Source organism: Caretta caretta, chromosome 4, assembly GCF_965140235.1.
Source record: "Caretta caretta isolate rCarCar2 chromosome 4, rCarCar1.hap1, whole genome shotgun sequence".
In the NCBI taxonomy this organism is placed as follows: domain Eukaryota; kingdom Metazoa; phylum Chordata; order Testudines; family Cheloniidae; genus Caretta; species Caretta caretta.
This window is the reverse complement of record NC_134209.1, coordinates 101,320,833-101,345,043: the sequence shown is the minus strand read 5'-3', so window position 1 is coordinate 101,345,043 and position 24,211 is coordinate 101,320,833. Positions and strand designations below refer to the sequence as shown.

At 39.8% G+C, this 24,211-nt stretch overlaps 1 protein-coding gene and 1 long non-coding RNA gene across 4 annotated transcripts in view; one reads left to right on the top strand and one right to left on the bottom strand.

The window, feature by feature from the left end:
• Nucleotides 1-24,211, bottom strand: part of SCFD2 (sec1 family domain containing 2) — a 317,624-nt gene that overhangs the window by 164,055 nt on the left and 129,358 nt on the right. The window lies entirely within an intron of this gene.
• Nucleotides 17,207-17,775, top strand: LOC125635930 (uncharacterized). Its single transcript, XR_007356419.2, has 2 exons — nt 17,207-17,382; nt 17,441-17,775. It is a non-coding gene; the product is annotated as an uncharacterized LOC125635930 (long non-coding RNA).

Genomic DNA, 24,211 nt, shown 5'->3' with positions numbered 1-24,211 from the left:
GGCCTACCAAATTTCTAATGTACATAATCTATTTTAGGTACTTATATGACACTCTGACTGTAGTAGGTGAGCACGTCTCAGTCTTTAATGTACTCATCCTCAAACATCTCTGTTAGATAGAGAAATACCATTATCCACATTTTAAAGATGGGGAAATGAGATACAGAAAGGCCCTGGACCCACAATGGGTTTTAGGCATTGTCATGTTGAATGTTGCCACATCTAACTTTTAGGTGCCTAGAAAATCACTGGAATCTACAAACCCTGAGTTAGGCACCCATGCTCCATATACAAAACATGGGGAGAGACAGGCACCTGAAAATGGGATTCACAAAAGCCAGCACAACAGGTGGGAGACACCTAAGCTAGCCAAAGGTATAAAACAATGAGAGGGGTGTGTTCTAAGCCCCGCCTCTTACAGATTTAGATGCCTAAATCTGGGCTCCAGGGAAGTGCCTATTTCTGCTTGCAATCCACAGCAGGGAATCCACTGCTAGAGCCAGGTGCCTTAGCTGTTTCTTGAGAGAATGGTTCAGGTGCCTGCCTAACTCCACACAAAACAGCGGAGGGGGCCAGAGCTGGCATGGGGAAGAGGCAGCCACCCTTATAACTCAGTGCTTGGGTAAACTCACCCGGGATGTGGGAGACACTGGTTCAATTCCCTCCTCTGCCTGATGAGAAGAAAGAATTTGAATAGGGATCTCCCACCTCTCCGGAGAATGCCCTAACAACTGAACTAGAGATTCATTCTCACTCTTTCCAACCCACTTAATATTTTATTATTAATTGCAAAGGGGAATGATTTCAACAAGAAAGATGGAGAGCCCCACATCAGATTACCTCATAGTTTACCAGTTAGGGCTCTAATCACCTCTGACATCAAAGGCTGTGATTTTCAAAAGCTGCCTAAATGGATGTTCTTGTTCAGAATTCACTTTGAAAGTGAATTAAGCTAAACTGAATTAAGGTAACTTTAATTCTGAATAAGAGTGTCCACACGGGGGTTTAGTGTAGTTTAATCTGCTTTAAAAACTAATTTGGATTAATTTTCTGGAGTGTTTGCATTTAGACAAACCCTAAGAAAGTTAGCTGCCTGACTCCCACTGAAGTTAAATGGAAACCGGGCACCTAATTCCTTCAAAGTCTCTTGAAAAATCTAGCCCATGTCCTTAGTTCCAAAAAGACAAGCTACATTTTTCCAGTAGCAACTCTTCAAATAAAGTATCAAATGTATATTAGTATATAACTCTTCAAAATACACTATTACAACAAAATGTATTTTTAAATCACACTGGTTTTCTACAACACAGTGTTTTCTTTTTCAAACACCATGTACAGATACCTACTTTCTCTGACTGGCTTGTTGTGTAACAAAAATCACACATAAATAAGTCAAGTCTGAACAGACATGTCTATGAAGAAGCTGTCCTCAAAACAGATATACTTAGCAGATACCAAAGAATCAATAGTACTCTGGATGGTAAAAACAAACAGAAAGGAATCCACATTTCTGGAAACTGATATAAACTAGCAGACTGCTATTAAGAAAGATGAAAGAAAGTTATCTTCTTAAGTTAAAGTCATTAAAAGAGAAACTAGAAGATAGCGGTCGATAACCAACTTAATATGAGTTCTGTTCCAACATAAACTCATTCCATTCAGTTAGATATCCAAGGAAGAATCTCTTGCAGGGCAGCTTATATTATTCCCACTTTAGAGTGCGCCTGAATTACAGCCGAGTGGTTCTGGTTTCCAAGCAGAAGTTTTATTTCACTTTGGCCCTTTCATCCTGAATGTAGAATTTTTAGAGAGACAAGGTGCGGGAGGTAATATCTTCTATTAGACCAACTTCTGGTGGTGAGGGGGACAAGCTTCTCTCTCACCACCAGAAGTTGGTTCACTAAAACAGTGGTTCTCAACCAGGGGTACATACTCGTAGGGATATGCAGAGGTCATCTGGGGGTACATCAACTCATCTAGATATTTGCCTAGTTTTACAACAAGCTACATAAAAAGCACCAGCGAACTCAGTACAAACTAAAATTTCATACTGACAATGACTTGTTTATACTGCTCTATATACTATACATTGAAATATAAGTACGATATTTATATTTCAGTGGATTTATTTTACAATTGTATGGCAGAAATGAGAAAGTAAACAATTTTTCAGTAATAGTGTGCTGGGATATTTTTGTATTTTTATGTCTGATTTTGTAAGCGAGTAGTTTTTAAGTGAGGTGGAACTTGGATGTACTCAAGACAAAACAGATTCCTGAAAGGGGTACAGTAGTCTGGCAAGGTTGAGAACCACTGCAATAACCCATCTTGTCTCTCTAATATCCTAGGACTGAAACAGCTACAACAACACTGCATGCAGTATTTTTAGCATGCCATTTATTATCTTTACAGTGCCTGCAAGTATGCCCAGTTTTTAGGCTGTGCAAAGTGGTTCTGCTATGGCAAAAGTTTACAGAAAACTTTAAGTGGTCCAGAGACAGTTAAAACTATCACTCTTTCAGATAGGTAAGATGGATTTCTGGAAAGAGTAAAGTAGTACAGGGCTCATTTTATTTAAAGAAAGGGTTTGGACTGGCCAATATAAGAGATTGCAAACCTCTTTTTTATTACTAGAACACTTGAAAATATGTATTTATCTACAGCCAAGGATAATACCCAATATGGGCCTGAATTGGGGTCTGTGGTCAGAATTCATTGTTGGATGAATACCATAGGTTTAGTCTTTTGGTTAATAACAACTGGAACAAGGACGCAGAAGTTTTATTTTCTCTATCTCCCATCCCTCCTAGGAGAGAGAATGTGCCTCTAACGTCTACATCATTCCCTCCTGGCTGCGGGTAAATTTTGGAGAAGTTTCACTCCCAATTCCTCTCCTCTCATGAGTGCTGGGGGTCTGAATAGCTCTTTTCCCCTTTTTCAAGGCTGAGTGTGAGGGAAAGAGAATCTCCATCCCTTGTCTCATGTTCCTGGGACAGCTAAGAGAAAGGAAAGCTCCATTCCGTCCATATCACCCCTCTGCATGAAAGATAGAAATTAAAATAGCTTTGTGTTGAGCACATAATTTCATTATTACTTAGTGAGTGACATTTTTAGTTCTTGGCTAGTTCTGAATAATTTTCAGGATTAAAAAGAACAGAGTTTGTTTATTTGTTTCAGCAAAGTAAACATCTAAAGGAAATAATACTTGTCTTTTTTACAGAGCTTTCCATCCATTGATCTCAAAGTGCTTCCCAAAGGGGGTGTTAATAGAAAATTATCTCCATTTTATAGATGGCAAAACAGACTCAGAGAGGTGAAGGGATTTGCTCAAGGTCACACAGCAGGTCAGTGGCAGACCCAGGCATAAAACCAAGGTTTTTTGACTGCCAGTCTTCATCCCTATTCACTGGACCATGTTCAGAGTAGAACTGTAAACAAAAATGTCTCAAGAGAACATCCTATGAAATTTTAAATTGTGAAGAGGCATATTTATAAAAATAAATCTAAATGAAAGTTAATTATGACGTACTGTTCTGTAAAATATCAGTGCACTTTAACTTTTAACATCTGAAAATTACAAAACCTTAAATCTTAAATAAGTGCCTCAGTGAGGAGATTTGTAAACACTGCTAAGGTGACCTGTGATACAAAACAGAGCTAAGGATTACTACCAGAGAGGTATCCTTTGAAGTGTCTAATTGTGATATATTGCATTTTATTTCCCGTTTATCACTACCACATCACCACTACTAATAGATCATATCTCACCCATATCCAATTACTATTACTTACAATTTTCAGCTCTTTGAGTGATGCTTTTGGTTTTCACTTTGCCTTTAAAAATGGAAGAGGCTGGGCAGCTAATATGTACAAGCTTCATATACTCTGCAACCTTGGGTATTTGGGTCCCAGTCATTCAGAATTTCCTCAGGCAAAAGCCTGAGAAAGGAGTTCAACTTTATTTCATGCCTTTACGCCAAAACAGATTCCAGCTCTGGTAGAGTGTAAGGGAAACATGCCTATACCTTCTCGGTATATCCTAAAAAACAAACTAAAATTCTGGTCTGACATCAGAAAATCGATGAAAAGGTTATTTCAGTGATACACGCCATAAGAACCCATATTAAATGTGTAGCATATTAATTTCACAGGGCATCTCCATACCAAGGATAAATAAGAAAATTTGACTAGGTTTCTCTGTGCAATTCATATTTCATCTCCTTTTTCCTTTCTATACTATTGTGAATAGGCCTGGTTTCTTTACATGGACTCCATTCCTTCAATCATTTTCACTCCTTCTCTAGATCTTTTCTATTACCATTGTGTTTTCTTTGAGCCAATGTGACCAACACTGAATTTAATATTCTAGGTAAGCACATTACATCCGTTTATAAAAAGGTACTATAATATTTCTCCCATGATTGTCTATTCTCTTCTTAATATAACCTAATATTTCTTTAACTGCTGATGTGCAAGCATAGAACAGATATTTTCAATGGACAGTTCACATTGTCTTCTAGTTCTTTCTCCTGAGAGGTTACAAATAATTTTTAAACTTACCAGTGTATATGAGTAATTTTAAGTGTTCTTTCCCATGCATACTACTTTGCACTAGTTTAAAGTGAAGTTCACAAGTTATTTTGTCACCCAGTGTTTAAGTTGTGTTAAATTCCTCTAGAAGTCATCACAATCCTCCCTCATCTTGGGCAACATAACTAATTCTGTGTAGTCATTACATTTAGACCCCTACTATTCATTCCCTCCTCTAGGATGTTAAGATGACCCGATACGGATTCCTGGGGCACCTATTCCTAAGCTTTTTCCACAATAAGAACGAGCAATTTATTTATACTTCTGACTTCATCTCTCAACCCCAGCTTTTAATCCATGACTAGACTTTACATCTCCTGGATACCAAGTTTTCTTAACAATCTTTTACAGGGGACTTCAAAAAGACTTTGTCAAAAGACTACATTAGATTAAATTGTGCCCAGGCCTAAATGCCCATTTCTTCCCCAATTTGCGTGCCTGCACACGGAACAAGAACATCCCCACAGGGTAGCAGGACTCTGTCTCTGCTGGCACCTCTAGCAGTGCTAGCTCCCCAAAGAGTGGCATGGAGAAGCAGAGCTGTCTAGGCATAGATGTGGAGCGCATGCTGCATGTGTTGGAAGGGTAGCAGAGCTGTCATTATACCACAGGCTCCCCTGGGGCTTCCAACCGTAGCAGAGTTTCTCTACATCCCTCCAACATGAGGCCAGGCTTAAAGTCCACAATGCAGCAGCTCACAATATCCAACAGTTCTTTCTTTTCTTCTACACTATTCAACCTTTCAAAGAATTATAACAAAGCTTGAGAAGATGCTCAACCCTTATGAAAGCTGTGCTGGTTGGCTCCTATCAGATTATATTCACATAGCCCAATGTTTTTATTTTTGTCTTCAATACTTGTCTATATTGTTCTTCCTGGTAGTAAAGTAACATTTATAATTCCATCCGTTTTTTGAAGCTGGGTGTGTGACACTGGCCACGCTCCATTTCTGTGCTCGAGTAGCTGTTTTTAATAAGTTACATAGTATTGTTAGTAACTCTACTTCATTCTTAAGTCCTGTCAGAATCTTGGATGTACGCCATCCATTCCTGGTGATTTACTGCAATTGCATTTCTCCAGCTGATTTATCAACTCTTTTATGGATACCTCTGTCTCACCTTCACTACCTGTAAAGAGCAACCCCAAGCGAGACACAGCACTGCTTGTGAACACAACACAAAACCTCAGTGCCTCAGACAGATCAAAAATAAAACAGACAGAGCCTGATGTTAGTTAAAATATTCACAAGAGAAACTCCCAGCATAGACACTGCTTCACAGAAGAAGCAAAGTCATTTAATAACATTTCATAAAATACACTCCACAGATGCCTTTGAAATTACAGACTGTACTTCAGCTGTGAATAACTACAGTTGGTCACAATAACTTGTGACAATATGGCAAGGGCTCAGCCTGGCAGACCAACACCACAGCATAGTGCAATAGAGAAGAATCCACGTCTAGAACCTCAACTCCTGAGCCCGAAATATGAAGTACATTATATCATGTCACATTGGTGCATTTTGTAGATACCGGACAAATTCCTAGTACTGTAAGGAATGTCTATTTGTGCACCATAGGTGACTAGTCATCCTATGCTGTATTTCTGAGTGTATATATTGTACAATATAGTGTTTCACATTACAAAATACAACATAATTTGTTTTTAGACAACAAACACTGCATAAAAAGCAACACAGAAGATTTTATTGTAAAAGTACGTTAGAGAGACACCACTCAAGAAAGCTGCATAGTGGCACTCATGCAGGCAGAAAGGGAAAATGATGCAGGAAGATGGAGAAGATTAAAGTGAAATAAATCAGAGAGTGAAATGATACAATCAAGAGCTTTTGCAGACCAATTGCACTGATCGAAGAATGGGAAAATGTGGAGGTGGAGATGGGAAAAGGAGTGGGATTTAGTGTTAATCATTTCATATAACTGACCATTTATAAGGAAACTAAATGAAGGTAAAATGCACAGGGTGGTGAGGACAGGAACTGGGTAACTGAAGCACCCAAATTCAGCACTCCCCTACTGATTTCCCCTGCCACAGGGAGGGTAGTCTGATACATTGTTCCACCAATGGGTTTAATGACTTGGGAGAGGACAGGCAGAAACAGAAGTGTCCATGTGCACGTAGCCCATTTATTTTAAAAATGCAAAAGCCATGAGATCTGCTATCATTGTTTATAAAGTGCTAGTCACCTGTATTAAAGCTTATGGGCCAGATTCTCACTTGGCATAAATAGGTATAACTTCTTAGGTATGTTCTGAATGTGGCCCAAAAGCAAGCAAGTTTTTTCACTGTTTACCATTACAGTGATGTTCAGAAAGAGCTTTTTTCCACTGAATGACATTACATACTGAAATGCTTTCTATGCAATTCATAGACTTTAAGGGCAGAAGGGACCATTATGGTTATCTAGGCTGTCCTCCTGCACAGCGCAGGCCACAGAACCTCACCCACCCACTCCTGTAGTAGGCCCATAACCTCTGGCTGAGTTACTGAAGTCCTCAACTCTTGATTTAAAGACTCCAAGTTCAAGAGAATCCACCATATATTCTAGTTCAAACCGGCAAGGGACCTGTGCCCCACTCTACAGAAGAGTTGAAAACTCTCCAGGGTTTCTACCAATCTGACCTGGAGGAAAATACCTTTCTGACCCCAAATATGGTGTTACAAAATGTTTAAGAATATTAGGCCAGAACTTCGCATTAATTTATTCATAAATGTCTAAGGATCTAATTGTCAAATTGACCTGCATAATGGCACTTACAAACTGTATATGTGCACATATTTGGCTGAGCAAACTGGGCAATTTTGTGTCTGATGATCATATTTGCACAAACACATGAGAGTATGTGCTGTAAGTCTGCATGCATAATTTCAGAGGTCACTTGAAACTGGCCCATACTTGGCCCATACTGTTTGAAACCATGTAAACGCCCGTAATCAAGAAAATTTTAAAAAGAATAAAAACAATATGTTCCAGGATGAATGACTTCGAGAAATACGCCATCTACTTCTTCCATGTTCCTCAAGTGGGAAAAAGAAAAGAATAAACTTCACATTTAAAGAATTCAAACAGATCATGTAGAGGAAATGGTGAGAGAGATGAATGCTCAAGAAAATGCTCTCCTTCCCTTCTTCCTTCCATGCAAAAATTCAGATAATAATTACTTCCAGCCCATAACACCCACTTCAGTGGAAAGACTATTCTTAAAAAGTACCATCTTCTTTGATAAACTGGGTTGATAAGCAAACCTGGTATTTATATTTTATGCATTTTCTTCACTTTAATTACCGGTCATGAGCCTGACATTCCACACAGTACAGACGCAAATGAGTAAAAAACATACCTTGCAGATTAACTTTTCTCTTTGAAAAGTCAAAGCTGTACATTTTCTTGAAGATGCATGGTGCCTATATTGAGCCTAGTTCTAGTACAATAAGCAGTCAGAAACTTGATTTAAAATTTTCTGCTGTTTACGGAAAATTTCATAGCAGCAATTTCTACTGATACTGTGATTATATGCGAGTATTTTCCACACAATGGAATTGGACTACAAATTGTATTGAAGTGCCCTCAATTTTAAATGATTTTTGTTGTATCAAATGTATCAGGTTCAGCTTTCTGAGGAATGGTTCCATTGTCTAAACCAGGGGTTCTCAAACTGTGAGCCGACACAGTCCCGGGTGGTCCACCAGTGCAACTGCATTCTCCAGTCAGACTGTTTGGTTTCAAAGATCTTGAAGCATTTCTTTGAGTGCATATTGCTAGGGATTTCTATCATTACAATTATTTACATTAAAATGAAAAGGAAACATGGTACAATACACTGTTAATTTACAGTATTACCGTTCATATGTACGTAATAATTAAAATTAATAATTTTCCTCAAGAAGTGTTAATAGTGGGCCACAATGCTTATTGCAGCTGCACAGATGGGCCTCTGGGGAAAAAAGTTTGGGAGCCCCTGGTCTAAACCATGACAATGATTAAAAAACTGGATTTTCAAAGTGCCCAACATTGGCCAAGCTCTCCTCTCATACTGAAGGTGATGGTATATGCTGAGCGCTTTTGAACATATAAAGCTAATCTCATACACATCACCTACCAAGTTGTGATTTAACATAGAAATGTCATTGTCATTGCACTGTCCAATGTATAGCTAAAGGAGTTCATCTAAACAATACATTGGCAAACACTCCACATCAATCACACCCAGTTTCACACTCTTACACCTGCTGTGATTTATTGTGTTTGGTATACGCCAAAGGAAAACTGATGCAATAGAGGTGGGAGTCTGTACACTCAAAAGTAAGATATTTCAACTACATGCTGTATCTTTGGGGGAACACTGTACAAGGTTATGAATGGTGTATATATTTCACTGAGGGGCAGGGACTGTATGCAGCTCAAGGGTGGAAAAACAGTGAGGGATGACTAAGGTGAATCACTCAGGCTGTAAACAGCTCCAGAGAGGTAGCACCCCCTGGGGAAGCTTGTATAAACTGGTTCAAACTGGGTTTTCCAGAGATCAATAGACAAAGAAGGGGCTTTTGGTATAAAAAGGCTAGGTTTAAACTGACTCAGGGTCTTTTTTCTGATCCAGCAAATGGACAGGACTTTCTATCCAAGAGGAGGCTCCAACCCTTGAGGAAGCAATGGAAAGACTTTGGCCTACTCGGGCCCCATAAAACTGATGGGCAACCGCTGATAAGCCTTCAGCATGCACATATGGACTTTTATTGTTTTTATGTGCTTTCTCTGTAAGGCTTTTACCTTAAGAATAAATGGGATTGCTTAGAAGGAGCTACGTGCTAACATGCAACTGCTGGCTATACACTGCTCAGGGCCCTTGGAGAGAAAGTGGCCATTAGGCAGAGTGGCTTGGTGGGGATTATCACAGTACAAAGCAGGGAGCTGTGCAGCCTTAAAAATCCCTAGTCAGAAGGGAGTGGGTCACAGGTCCCTGTCCAAAGACAGGTGACAGCTGGAGGTCTGAGATCAGATTGGATACTCCCAGAGTGGACAATAGAGGGGGAGGGGAGTAGGTAGAAATACAGGCGCAGTTACCCTGAAACTGTGACAGCATACACCAAAGGAGAACTGATGTAATAGAGGTGGGAGTCTCTGTACACTTAAAAGCAAGAACAGCTAGTTCTGCCCCTCAACAGCAGCTTTGTTTTTATTAATTGAAACTCAAACATAAGAGCTGAAGAACTGCAAAACGTTTGATGTAGAAATAACAAGCTATGCCCTATTTGTCAAGGAAATAGTTTTAGCATATTATAAAAACAAAACTGGAAAATAGACACACAGAGCTGGAGTTTCCTACTCCTGTTTCAAATTTTTCTTTTGATAATTCAACAAAACAGCTCATATTTTACCAATTAATAATGTTAAATGAGCAGCTCGTGCTACTCCCAGCTGCATGGCTAAAATGCAGCATCAAACAAATGGAAAACCACTATCATCTTCCACAAGCTTGGATACTGTGCTGTCATACTACACAAATGAGCAGGGTTTTTTGGTTAGTTGGTTGGTTGGCTGGGGTTTATATATTACCACACTTTCAAACTTTCTGGTAAAGATCTTTCCATTCTTATTTGTGTCATCTTTCTGTTCAGACTCTTCATAATTTCTCTGTGTTTTTCACTCTCTAGAAATACTTTCTTAAGTGATGCTTACAAAAAAGGCAAGCACAGTCCCATCAAATTGTAATATAATAGATAAAATACTGCCATTTGAAACTTTTCTCATAAGACAATCCGGAAGTTGCTTGTTCCTGTCACTCCTGAATATCAGTGTTATATGTTGCCTGTATAAAAGTGTAGTAAGACATGTTATGTGGCATATGTTTCACAGCTTCATCACATAAACTGTACCAATGACGGTGTACGTTTAGTTATACTGCATACAGTTTGTCCTGTCTTAAATACTGGCTCATTCTGAGTATTTTTGATTGCAGGGGATTTTCTCTTCTTTTCTTGGGCTATTGTAGTTGATACAGTTATTTTGGAATTAGACTGGATTACATTGTTATTAATTGATGTTATGTTGAATACATTCATTCACTAAGTATTTACCACAATAATCTTCTTCATAAAAGATTATTAAAGAATTACTGCATTATTTTAAACAGCTTATCTTTTCTCCTTTCTTCTTGCTATAGATGTTGCTTAGAGTAACAAGGGTGATTTATTAACTTTCAGCCTACTCGTCTTTCTTTTGTAATTACATTTCTTTTGGACACTTGCTTTAGGTTTTTTGCTTTTTCACTAATTAATGTGTATCAAATACACACATAATCCAAATATTATTTTTTCAATATAATGCAATAAAAACCCTTAAAAATAATAAATCATTTTTATTTCAAGAATGAGCATTGTTTACCTGAAATAAATACTGAAACCCTAAATCCAAACCGTATTCTCTGTTGCAGAAGAGCAGAAGATTTGTTACTTGATTGCTAATGGTGGCTGGAAACATAGAATTAGATTCAGAATCTTTTATTAGTCATAATTAGTCAGATCACTTTCCATATGTTCACAGAGTTTAGATGTTGTTTGTTTATATACATCACACAATTGTTATATTCTTTTCTCAGGTAGACTGCAGTGGAAGCTGTGTGCACACTTCTGGCTATAGTTTGGCCTATTTTGTAAGTTGGATCGCAGCAATACAAACATTTAAAGCATGCTGTGTTAAGGTAGGACAGCAATTGGAGTCCAAGCCAATCAACAATGGAAGGTTAGGCTAAAAAGTGTACTTTCAGGAGAGATTTGAAGAACATATAAGCTTCAACCTGATAATTCCAAGCTGAATTCAGAATCTACACCAAAGGGAAATCAGGTCTGGGTGTAACACATTTCCCCGTCTGAAAGAGAAGGTCAAGCATGATTGTCAAAAGAAAGAGGCCTCCATCAAGACAAATCCAGAGGCTGGAATCCCAGAAAACTGGTGAGGCCACAGAAGCATTACTGTATGAAAATCTCCAGACAAGGCTTGTAAGGCACCTATGGCAGCACAGGAAAGGAAGAATGTTTTTTCCCAATGACATTGAAAGATGTCTGAAAGAGGCCGCAGACCTATGCCATTCTTGGCACAGAAGCGCGGACACTTGACACTGACCTGGGAAAAGAAGTTATTCTCTGGATAACTCTGCTTGCTGAACAGGCAGCAGAGATGTGTGCTTATCAGTATTTATCAAAGGCTATATAGTGTATTAAGGGTCATGTGGCTAAATCCATGCACAAAATTAATCTATGTTAACTTTGAACAGAAACCTAATCTAATTATAATTTGCAAAAATTGCTAAGGAAAATGTACCTCTAACTTACAAAACATTGCTAAGCTATGAAAACTAAAAATGAAGTTATACAACACTAAAGTAATGTTTCCTAATGCATGCCCTGACACACCAGAATCACAGATAGCATGATAGATAGGTGTGTGAAGGGGGGGAGGGGATCTGCACAAAACAAGGAGTCTATGTGATCTTTACCCCCTTTTTTCTCACTTTAAAAGAATTCCGCATTAGTCAACCACATCACTGTATTGTTTTTCATTATATAAACATGCCTAATCGGTTATGACTGGCTGCTGCCACTGATCATCAGACAAGCATTTCCAAAATAATGTTACTGTCATGAAAAAGGAAACTAATTTTTAAAACAAGACTCATACATTTGCTTACATAAATAAGGCATGTTGCTTTCTAAAATTATGAAGTGTATAAACACTGCACTCTGTTATTCACATGAAAATGTTACGTAAGAGAACTGCCTCTGTCTAACTGTGCAACACTGTCACTCACGATGAGTGCCAAAAGAAAATCCAAGAAAGAAATCCTGCACTGTGGTCTGTGAACTTTTACATCTTGACAGACGCCAGCCCACATGCCCATAAACCAGAGTAAAAGGGTCAAAGCAAGACGTATCTTGACCTGAACTTTAACTACCAGAGGTGACACTTATGCAACAGCTAAAACTAAACAGAACAAATAGGGAAGGAGGGAATGCAGGAGCCACCTAGTCCATATTGAACTAAAATACAAGACAATTTAGTATCTCTCTCAAAAGATACTCCAGAGACATTTCCTGCTCTGCAGTCTTGGGTATGGAATAGGGAAGAGAGTATATACGAAGATGTCTACAGGACAATATTTGAGTAAATCCAAATAAGAGTAGTTTATTTGATCATTTGTAATAGATTAGGAAATGGATAGTAGTATTTTAAATGGTACTAAAAAACAACAGCAACACTATGTAGTATATACAGAACACCATATGCTATATTAAAGTGTGGGATAATTGTTAATTTATTGCATTTTTAGAACAGTTTTTAAGTAAAGGTAGTAAAATATCAGAGCTGTACCATCAAGTTTCAGAGATCAGCTGAGGTACTAGTCTGCCAGCTTATGCTCATAGGTCTGAATAAGTTTATAGTCCATATCAGAAAGGCCAAATTTGATCTCAGCCTTTTTTTGAAATAAAGAAGCACCTCATCAAATGTATATTTGCATACGGATCCAAAACTGGCCCTTAATTATGAGGGACAGAAGCCATCTTGGCCAACAAGAGGTGGTAGAATCTCCTTCCTTAGAGGTTTTTAAGGTCAGGCTTGACAAAGCCCTGGCTGGGATGATTTAACTGGGAATTGGTCCTGCTTCGAGCAGGGGGTTGGACTAGATGACCTTCAGGGGTCCATTCCAACCCTGATATTCTATGATTCTATGAACACTGGGAACTAAACTGGAGTCCTCCAGAGCTAAAAGTATGAGTGGCTACACCCTGACCTAAAGAGCCAGGGGCTTTGTCATAAGGGTCTATAGCAGACTCAGACCCTCTATGGATAGAGCACAGAGGGGAACACATAACACTCACTGCATCTGCAAAACTACACTTATTTAAGTCCTAAATTATTAATAAAAATAAAAACATATGACATTATTGATAGTCAAAATATATACCAGCTTTAAGAAAGGTTCTTGTGTGTCATTTTCAGGTTCTAAAATTTTAACTCCACACATACTATTAGACTCTAAAGGCACAAATGGGCTTATGCAATAAAAATGATTATGATCAATAATTCAGGACATTTATTTGGCTTTGCACATAACCCTGTGATTATGGACCCTTGTGATTCTTTTTTACATCTGTGCCCAGCTGTACATTGAAATATTGTATTTCAATATACTGTATCCATAGTAAAATCTGTACAGACTGCTACCTTGCTGTAACTGCCATAAATTCAAAAATTGCCCTAAATTCAAAGGCTCAAATTAATCTCTGGTTTAACTCCACTGAAGGCACTGGAATAATACTAGAGTAAATTTGACCCAGTAATTATAAATGTCCAGTTCTGTCCAGTAATTATTCCTGTTTGCCTCAGATGATGCATTGTTTTCTACACTTGTGCATTTCCACTGAGAACAACCTGAAACAATCAAGAACACTGTGTGCAATTGTTCAGAGGCGTTCAGAGGCTTGTGCTATAAGGCTTAGCACGTACTGGTAGCACTGCTTCCTGGCTCCTAAAAATATACTAAATTTGAAAGAATGGTAAAAGAAGAAGATGATATTTGCTGAATAGTTTAGTACCTTGAAATTCTTGAAAGATGGTTACTGACACAAAACAAAGAGGCGAACTTCTATAATCATAAGCAAATATCCTAAAATTTGTTTTGGTGTGCAAAAGAGAAACAAAAACAAGTGCCAGATTTATTTTATATGGGTGGTGACCACTAAGAGAACATTTTTAATCATATTATCTAACATCTCCCTGTTTTTGTTTTGCCAGGCTTGGTGTGCACTGCAAACTAGCAAGAATTTACTCATATTTTTAAAATTAGTAAGATATATCCTACCAAAACTTGGAACCTTCGCAAGGAAGTGACTTGTATGGAAAAGAAGGAGAGAAAAAATAAGATTTAACTTCACCACATATATTTTCACAAGTACCTTTTAAAAAATGTCACCTAATTTTAAAAAGGAGCTTTAGTTTCCATTCCACAGCTTACTTAAACAGGAATACTTGACGTCAGAATGTCCTCTATATGCTATTGCATCTGCATGCCGAAAAATAATATAAATGGTTAATGAATATTGCACCATATCAGTTTCCTGTTCCAGTTGGCTGTCTTGTTATGTTGGCAGTGATTCAGGGGCCTGCAGAGCTGCAGGCATATGTCTCATGTTAAAAAGTCTCATGTTATAAACACTTCAATGAAAATTACCATCCAGTTTGGAGCCAACTTTGACCAGGTGCTGTAGAGAAAATAAATAGGTAACATATGAAAGCAGAATGAAAGTTGGGCTTCTATGGGGATTATGTTCTATGCTACATTTAAAACGTCAGTTTGAAATCTGAACTAAAATATCCCCGCCCTGGACAAAGAAGTCTAATTCTTTTACTGTTGATACTGACCAGTTTTTCAGCTGAGTCTTTTGTTATAAGACATCCAACAAGAAGTTTGTAAACAAATACTTTATTATTTCTCAACACTAATTTTGAGTTAGGCTGAATAAAAATACAGATAAAACTGTCTCCCTGGTGGTCCCCTACAAAAATTCTCCAGGTATCCTGATTAGACAGAAGCAGAGGTTAATCCTGAATCTGCTGAGAAACTCTCCCATTCTGAAGCCAGAGAAATCTGAATAGGACATTCCACACCCTCTCATTTTCAAGAGCAGAGTATTATTTCCTGATTATCATGTATAACTAGGTTCTAGGGAACATAGTCTGGGTTCACTACTAAGAATGCTCAGGGAAACCAACCAGATATCATTATGGGGTTGGATTCTACCACAGCTGACACACGGTTTGATCCTGCACCATCTAAGTCAAAAGGAATTTTTCCAACAAGCCCTTAAAAAGACCATAGTGAAAGTTACTGGGATCTTAGAAATCTGCATGTTCCTGCAGAAAAGGCAGGAGACTGGGCGTCAGGAGTCCTGCATTTTGTTCCTGGCTCAGATACTGACTGAAGTAAGTCACTTCACTGCCTCAGTTTCCCCATCTGTAACAGTGGGTATGATAACACTTAGTTACAATACAGTGTGAGGTGCAAATTAAAACTTGTCAAGTATTTTGAGATACTTGGGGTAGTATGAACTCCCAGTTGCTGCACAGCCATGAGAAGATGGACTGGAACACCCAGTCACTGAAAATGGCAGGCAGCTAATTTGGATGAGCTCTTCACCTCTCATGTAGCACCATAACTTGGCCATGAAGCAGCTTTGTTTTATGTCAGATTCACTATCTTCTGGGGCTTCTTGATCACAAATATTTTCAGCTGAATTTTGTCCAAAATGTGTCAGGTAAATGCTTGAAAAGTAACAGAAGATCATTATTTATGCTTAGTTTTATATGCACACATTGCAAGGCAGAGAAAGGAGCATTTTAAGTTTTGCTAATATCAACTGGTGTTGCAGGAAAAAAACAGCATCCTGAACTGGGGTCTTTGCACCTAAAAAGGATTTCAATGCAGCTTTGAACAAAGTTATCTGGTTTTATTTGGTCCTGCTGTAATGATTTCAGCACTGTGGCAGCACAACTAATTAGCGAGATCAGCGAAGGCTATATTTTGACATTAACTATAAAAAGAGAAATCGTGCCAATAAACTCTGTTATCTCTATAGGACATAAGTAGGGTCTATGCTGACCATGAACCAATCTCTTAGCTACTGAAAAAAAATTGTTATAATCTATGAAGGGCTTCAGTTTATAATTTGATTGTGGCCAGTCACTAACCAACATTTTCTTCTATTTTAATAAAAGCATTATGACATTCAGAGACATCATGGCTCCATGACAATGACATCCTTCCATTCAAATCACATCAGGGTGGTCTACACGAACCCTGCCCAATGGAGTCTTCAGAGATTAGCTATCATTACAGAGGAACATTTATAGCAAGAGGCTTGTGCAATAGAGTAGATTCCTGCAACAATACCACCTGCAACTGAGCATGTTTGGAGCATAACCCAGTGGAACGAGATCTTCTTAGCAATATAAATTGATGTGCCATCGTCTTGCTTACATCAGAGAGAAAAGTAATCTTTTACTCTAAAAACAGGGATTGGAGAAAGCTAATCTGTATTTGAGAGAGCAGTGCTCCTGGAAATTCAAAATGTTTTGCTGTTTGATGCTTTGAGGCATTATCCCACCCCCCTGTAACCACACTATGAACTTTTAAAATAAACAGTTTAGTTTATAAATCTTAGCTCTGGCTTGAATCAGATCTGTATCTAATAACCCCATCTATAGGCAGTCCCCCACACATGCCTGAAATCAAGGAGCAACCCTCAATACCAGGCCCTTGCATCCTGGCCATTCCAAATTGCCCTGACAATAGTCTAATGAGTTATTTTTATATTCACTTTTCCAAGCAGACAATGTGAATGGGGACAGCCAAGCCCCCAGGAGTAGACAGACAAAGTGGAAGCATTTGGGGAGGGACTGGAGGGCAGAAGACCTAGTTAAGATATTCCATGAGATGCAAATGCACAGTCTAAGGATAACAACTTTACATTTCCTGGTTTCTGTGTGTTTATAATCTTAAATACTTAATACTTCAACAGGCATTTGTTCTAGTGTCCCAAATTTCTTCCTGTGTAATGTGAAAACTTAAAAATATACTTCACCTCTAACCAGATTCAATGTGTTGGGGACACTGGGGCATGGCCACTAGGTAACTCGAGGGGATGGAAGACCACGAGTGTCGATGAAGCCCCCTCGCACTAGGCCCAAGTGTCCTTGGCCCCCCCTCCTGCCTGGAGGTACTCGCAGCAGCTCTGCGTACTAGGCCCAAGTGTCCTTGGCCCCCCCCGCCTGGAGGCACACACAGCAGTTATGCTGAGAATCTGCAACAGTATGTTGCAGAGTCAGACTGCCTGAAACTAAGCAAGGCCAAACAGGGGAGATATGAAAGAACAATGCTGAATAAAGCAGCTTTATGTATAGTTTAACAAATGATACAGAGAATCAGGGAACTAGCTGGGAACTGGATTGGCTGGCTATATGGATACTTGGGGCAGCTTGCTATTGGATAAGTATGCTGGGGAAAAGGATGTATAAAAGCCTGTGTAACTTCCTGCTCTGTTGTGCAGGATTTGAGATTTTATTCTCCCTGTACCTTTTTGCAGCTGCAAATAAACTTTTCTGCTTCTCCACCCCGTTGTGATTATTGGGTGTAGCACACCGGGTAACGAACCACTCAAGCTGTTGTTCAGCCTCTCGGCACTGGGTGCCGGCAACAAATGCCAAATGGTTTAGCCTTTTCATGACTCTCACTTAGTAATGCATTGAAATAAAAGTTTCATCCACAAGAGCAGTAGTTCTCAATCTTTTTGGGCTGGTTTTCTATGTCTCATAACTAAGGCTATGTTTTAGTCACGGGTATTTTTAGTAAAAGTCATGGACAGGTCACGGAGAGAAAACAAAAATTCACAGCCTGTGACCTGTCCATGAGTTTTACTATATACCCCTGACTAAAACTTGGGGGGGTGGGGTGCGGCTCAGGAGGGTGGCCCGGGGGTGCCATGGGTGCTGGGGAGAGGGTGTCACGGCCCAGGGGGGAGGGAGGGCGGACTCCATACCCAGCTTCTAGCTCCACATGCTGCTTCTGCTCTGCGCCAAGCCCTGGTTCTGCAGCTCCCATTGGCTGGGAACCGCAGCCAATGGGAGCTGTGGGGGCAGTGCCTACAAGCAGCCGCAGCACGTGGAGCTAGGAGCTGAGGGAGGGGAGTTGCTGTCACCCTTCTAGGCAGACCTCCCCCTCAAGGTAAGCACCACCCCGCACCCAAACTCCTGTTCTGGAGGACGGAGGGGCCCAAGACTCCCCCAGCAGTGGCCAGTGCACCTGGCCCAGGGGCTGCCCAAGCTGCTGAGGCTGCCCCCAGACCAGGGGCACCATCTGCTGCAGAAGTCACGGAGGCCACAGAAAGTCACGGAATCTGTGACTTCTGTGACAAACACGAAGCCTTACTCCTAACACAAGATGAGGGAACATTCAATGAAATTGAAAGGTAGCAAATTCAGAACTGATAAAAGGAAATGCCTTCTTACACAAGGCATAATCAGGCACTGGAGCTCATTGCTACAGGTTGGTGGTAAGGCCAAGAATTCAGCAAGATTCAAAGAAGCCTTGGATGGTTATACGGCTAAAAAGAATAAAATAGCTAATCGTAAAAAGCTAATGGGTTCAGGGTTTATGATAATCTCTGATGGTTAGGGGTTAGGATGATGCCTTCCTGAGGCAGAATATCCTATACCTGCCTACTCTGGGGTTTCTTCTACCTTCCTCCAACACTTCTGGTTAGAGACAAGGATACTGGACTAAAGGGACCATGAGTATGATACAGTGTGGTACGTCCCATGTTGCATGACACACAAGACAGCAAGACAGAAAATAGTCCTGCAATCCACCATACCCCAGTCTTTTGTGGCTATAAAGAATTGTGAAGTTGGGTCACAGAGAGACACAATAGGAAGTTGTTAGGTGCTGTGGAATAGAGCTGCTGATGTGACTGTTGGAGGAAAATGCATTAGGTACCCTTGGTAACCCAATCACAGGTGATATCCCACAAGTTTAGAATTACTGCACTAGTGTATCTAAATTGGCTTGCCCTTCAGTCCAACAGACCTTACAGCCTTTTGGTCTTCCGAGCACACCATAAAGTCACATCTGTTCTCCAAGACTTTCCCTTCCAGGGTTGCACTGTGAAGCGGGGGATGGAAGACTTGTTTGTGGAAACTGGAAGACATATTCTGGAATTGTTTTGTGGGCATATTGGTATTTTTTGCACATTTTTATTGTGTACAGCTCTGGATGGGTGCTAAAAACCTAAACAAGCAAACAAATAAATTAATAAATAAAAGAGCGTATTTTATATCCCATTTGTCTACATCTGCCAAAGAAAACCCATTTGTTGAAAAGGATCATTTTCCATTATAGTTTAAATCACTGTTTTGGTCTAATCATTTCCCCCCGATTTCCAAGATTTCTGTAGGAAACAGTGATGAAGAACTTACGTCTGTTGTAAATTACACCCCTGAAAAATATTGGAACTGTAACCTTCAGTTTTATTATACAAGGTATTAAAATAGTCCACAATCACACATATTATTGAACAGCTACATTAAAACACGCTATAATTGTATCACAGTTTAAAATGGATATCATGTACCAAGCATATCAGATTTGCCATTGATTTAGGTAGGCATTATCCCATTATGTTTTTAGTTTAATTAATGATTTCAGCATGTTTTGAGCTTCACTGATATAGGATGTTATACAAATACAAAATATTATTATCATGCATTTTTACATGAAAAATGTTGTGTTCATGCAATGTTAAGGGTGGAAAATTAAGCACTCAAAAGTAAGGAAATTCCACATGTCGAAGTTTCTCACACAATGTAAACTTAGACAAGTGGTGCAGCCTAATATATTTTACAGTATACACTAATAACTCAGGCCAGTCCGCATTAAGCAAATCCACTGCAATGTACCTATGTGGGTACAGTTACACCCATGCAAATCTATTGTAAATATGCTGCACAACTGCAAAGAAAGGCTTATACCAATGCACTTTAATTTGGTAACATACTACTCCTAGGGGAATTCTGCGCCAAAAATATAAAAATTCTGTCCACAATTATTTTAAAATTCTGCAAAATTCTGCATATTATATTTGCCAAAATAACACTATATAATCACTCCAATTTCAATTATTTTGGTAATTTATTTCAAAATACCTGTCAGCTACTATGTCTGTAACAATACAGATGCCAAAAAAAAATTTTCCCCCAGGAGTAAAAAGAGTTAAACAAACCCCTACAACAACCAGTTCCTGTTTCTCTACCCCCTACCCCCAAGAGCCCAGCCACGGGGTGCCCCCCAGCCCAGATACCCACACCTCCTACCCCTCAGGCCCCAGCTCTTCCCCCCCAGCTTAGACACTCACATCCACTGCCCAGAGCCCAGCTGCAGCCCCCCCAGCCCATAAATTCACACCCCTTCTTCCCCCAGAGCCCAGCAGCAGCAGGATGCCTCCCAGCCCATACTCCACACTCAGACCCACTACCCCCCAGAGCCCAGCCACGGGGTGCCCCCTAACCCAGACACCTGCATCCGCTACCCCTCAGAGTCCAGCTGCAGGGCACCCCAGACATTCTCACCCCTCCTCCCCCAGAGCCCAGCTGCGGGGTGCCCCCCAGCCCAGATACCTGCATCTGCTACCCTCCAGAGCCCAGCTGCAGGCCATGCCCCCACCCAGACACTCACATGCACCCTGTAGCTTCCCAGAGCCCAGAGATGCAGAGGGAGAAACAGCCTGATGCTGGGTCCCAGGCATGTACAGAATTTCCTGCACACCACCTCCTTCCTTCAGGGCATGCCAGGAACTGCAGCTCCCCGGAACCCTCTAGCTCTGTCTCCCTCCTCCCAGCAATGTCTTCTATTTGCAAGCTGGGCTCTGTCAGGTCCAGTGGGCCCCAGTGACAGCCAGAAACTACAGCCCATTTCTGGGGGCGGGGGGGAGGGAAGAGAAGGAAAATCTGTGCGGAACATTAATTTCTGTGCAAATTCTGCATTGTGCAGTGGCACAGAATTCCCCAAGGAGTACCAGACCAAAAGAAAACACTGGTACAGTGCAATGTATCTGTTAGGTGTTTACTACGTCAATGCAGTTATACTATTACAAATTTTGGCCTCACAATATATAATAAATGTACATTTACACCTTAAAGGGAAAACAGGAATAGACAATAGAATGACAAGAGTTATTGTTGTGAGAGAATTCCAGATTTTTGATTACTTGACCTTGCAATCTAAATAAAGGACATCAACAAAATGCTTTAACACTAGGTTTTGGTATTTAATTTCCCTAGTGCTTTGAAGGACAGGGAGAAGACAGAGAAAGGAAAAATGTGGCTCTCTTCAGCTTGCAGATCTTACAAGATCTTCAAGCGAAGGGGTGAACCAAGGAGGGTGCAATTGGGTATCTGCCAAGGTTCAGAATCACAGTTAAGGTCTGGGTTATGATTTCAGCCTCAACCAAACTAGAACCAGAAAATAAGCTTAGTAAAGGTTCGTATCTGGGGAGTACAGCACAATGCCCCTGAAATTCAAAGGCTTCTGATTAATAATAAGAACACAGGAATGGCCATATTATGTCAGACCAATGATCCATCTAGCCCAGAATCCTGTTTTCTGACAGTCCAGATGCTTCAAAGGGAATGAACAGAACAGGGCAATTATTGAGTGATCCAACCCTGGTCATCCATTCCCAGCAGTCAGAAGTTTAGGGACACCCAGAGCATGGGGTTGCATTCCTGACCATCTTGGCTAATAGCCATTGATCCACCTATCCTCCATGAACTTATCTAATCTTTTTTTTTAATCCAGTTATACTTTTGGCCTTCACAACATCCCATGGCAATGAGTTCCACAGGTTGACTCTGTGTTGTGTCAAGAAATACTTCCTTTTGTTTGTTTTAAATCTGCTGCCTATTAATTTCATTGGGTGACTCTTTGTTCTTGTGTTATGTGAAGGGGTAAATAACACTTCCTCATTCACTTTCTCCACACCAGTCATGTTTTACAGGCCTCTGCCATATAACCCTTAGTCATTTCTTTTGTAAGATGCACAGTTCCAGTCATTTTAATCTCTTCTCATGTGGAAGTTGTTCCATACCCTTAATCATTTTTGTTGCCCTGCTCTGTACCTTTTCCAATTCTAATATATCTTTTTCTGAGATGGGGAGATCAGAACTGCATGCAATACTCAAGGTGTGGGTGTACCACGGATTTATATAGGGTATTATCATATTTTCTGTCTTATTATCTATCCTTTCCTAATCATTCCTAACATTCTAGATTTTTTTGACTGCAGCTGTACATTGAACAGATGCTTGCAGAAAATTATCCACAATGACTCCAAGATCTCTTTCTTGAGTGCTGACAGCTAATTTAGACCCCATCATTTTGTATATATAGTTGGGATTATGTTTTCCAATGTGTATTACTTTGCACTTATCAACACTGAATGTCATCTGCCATTTTGTTGCCCAGTCACCCAGTTTAGTGAGGTCCCTTAGTAACTCTTCACAGTCAACTTAAGACTTCATAATTTTGAGTAATTTTGTATCATCTGCAAGTTTTGCCACCTCACTGTTCACCCCCTTTTCTAGATCATTTATGAATATGTTGAATAGCACTGGTGCCAGGACAGATCCTATTTATCTTTACCTTTAGTCCAACCACTTGTTTCTGATCATTTAACCAGTTACTGACCCATGAGAGGACCTTCCATCTTATCTCATGACTCCTCACTTTACTTAAGAGCCTTTGGTGTGGGACCCTGTCAAAAGCCTTCTGAAAGTCCACGTACACAATATCAACTGAATCACCCTTGCTGACTGCCTCAAAGAATTCAAATAGATTGGTGAGGGATGATTTACCTTTACAAAAGCTGTGTTGACTCTTCCCCAGCATACCATGCTCATTTATGTGTCTGATAATTCTGTTCTTTACTAGTTTCAAACAATTCTTGGTACTGAAGTCAGGCTAACTGATCGGTAATTGCCAGCATCACCTCTGGAGCCTTTTTTAAACATTGGCATTATGTTAGCTGTCCTCCAGTAATCTGGTACAGATGCTGATTTACGCAATATATAACAAATCTTAGCCTTCATATAGTGTTTTTCATCTATAGCTCCCAAAGTGATTCACAAAAGATTGGTATCAATTCCTTTTACACACTGGAAGCTAAGACACAAAGAAAGTAAGTGACTCACACAAGGTCGCACAGTAAGTCTGTAGCAGTCAGGAAGAGCACACATAAGTCTTGACCTCTAGTGCCATGCTCTGTTCACTGGAACATGCTGCTTCTCTTCTAGTTCATAGTTTTGGCCCTGTTTTACTTATAAGTAAGACTAAGATTTTGTCAAGGTTATTTTTAGTAAAAGTCACAGCCAGGTCACAGACAATAAACAGGTTTCAGAGTAGCAGCCGTGTTAGTCTGTATTTGCAAAAAGAAAAGGAGTACTTGTGGCACCTTAGAGACTAACAAATTTATTTGAGCATAAGCTCTCGTGAGCTACAGCTCACTTCATTGGATGCATTCAGTGGAAAATACAGTGGGGAGATTTATATACATAGAGAACATGAAACAATGGGTGTTACCATACAGATTGTAACAAGAGTGATCAGGTAAGGTGAGCTATTACCAGCAGGAGAGTGGGGGGAAGGGAGGGGAACCTTTTGTAGTGATAATCAAGGTGGGACTTTTCCAGCAGTTGACAAGAACATCTGAGGAACAGTGGGGGGGGGGGGAATAAACACGGGGAAATAGTTTTACTTTGTGTAATGACACATCCACTCCCAGTCTCTATTCAAGCCTAAGTTAACAGTATCCAGTTTGCAAATTAATTCCAATTCAGCAGTCTCTCGTTGGAGTCTGTTTTTGAAGTTTTTTTGTTGAACAATTGCCACTTTTAGGTCTGTAATCAAGTGACCAAAGAGACTGAAGTGTTCTCTGACTGGTTTTTGAATGTTATAATTCTTGACATCTGATTTGTGTCCATTTATTCTTTTACATAGAG